General features: G+C 38.0%; 1 pseudogene; it reads right to left on the bottom strand.

The window, feature by feature from the left end:
• Nucleotides 1-291: 291 nt before the first annotated feature.
• On the bottom strand, nucleotides 292-389 carry LOC149753296 (small nucleolar RNA R71; annotated as a pseudogene).
• Between the last annotated feature and the right edge of the window lie 209 nt (nucleotides 390-598).

Genomic DNA, 598 nt, shown 5'->3' on the forward strand with positions numbered 1-598 from the left:
GGACACTTTGAAATCAAACCAGGAGTAATTCAATTGCTGCCCAAGTATCATGGGATGGAATCCGAGAACCCTTATCTTCATCTTAAGGATTTTGAGGAAATTAGTATCACATTTAGAGTGCCAAATGTATCAAAAGACGTCCTTAAATTGACCTTGTTTTCTTTTTCCTTAAAGGATAAAGCCAAAACATGGCTGAACTCCTTGAGACCTAGATCGCTAGGAACATGGCATGACATGCAAAGAGAATTCTTGAAAAAATTCTTTCCCGCACAAAGGACTAACTTTTTGAAAAGGCATATTAGTAATTTCCAACAAAAAGATCATGAAACATTTTATGAATGCTGGGAGAGATTTAAAGATTTGCTTCTCTCTTGTCCTCATCATGGGTTTGAAACATAGAGAACCATTAGTTTCTTTTACGAAGGGTTGTCTCCACAGTTAAAACAATTTATAGAGACTGTGCAATGGTCTATTTTTGGAAAAGCAACCCGATGAGGTATGGGACTATTTAGATTCTCTCGCAGAGACTGCACAATTATAGGATACAGGGGATAGAGTGAATAAACCCTTACCTAAGCCTACTAGCGTTGGACACGGG

Source organism: Phoenix dactylifera, chromosome 6 (assembly GCF_051530095.1).
Source record: "Phoenix dactylifera cultivar Ajwa chromosome 6, Ajwa_hap1_PhDact_Kaust_v1.1, whole genome shotgun sequence".
Lineage (NCBI taxonomy): Eukaryota > Viridiplantae > Streptophyta > Magnoliopsida > Arecales > Arecaceae > Phoenix > Phoenix dactylifera.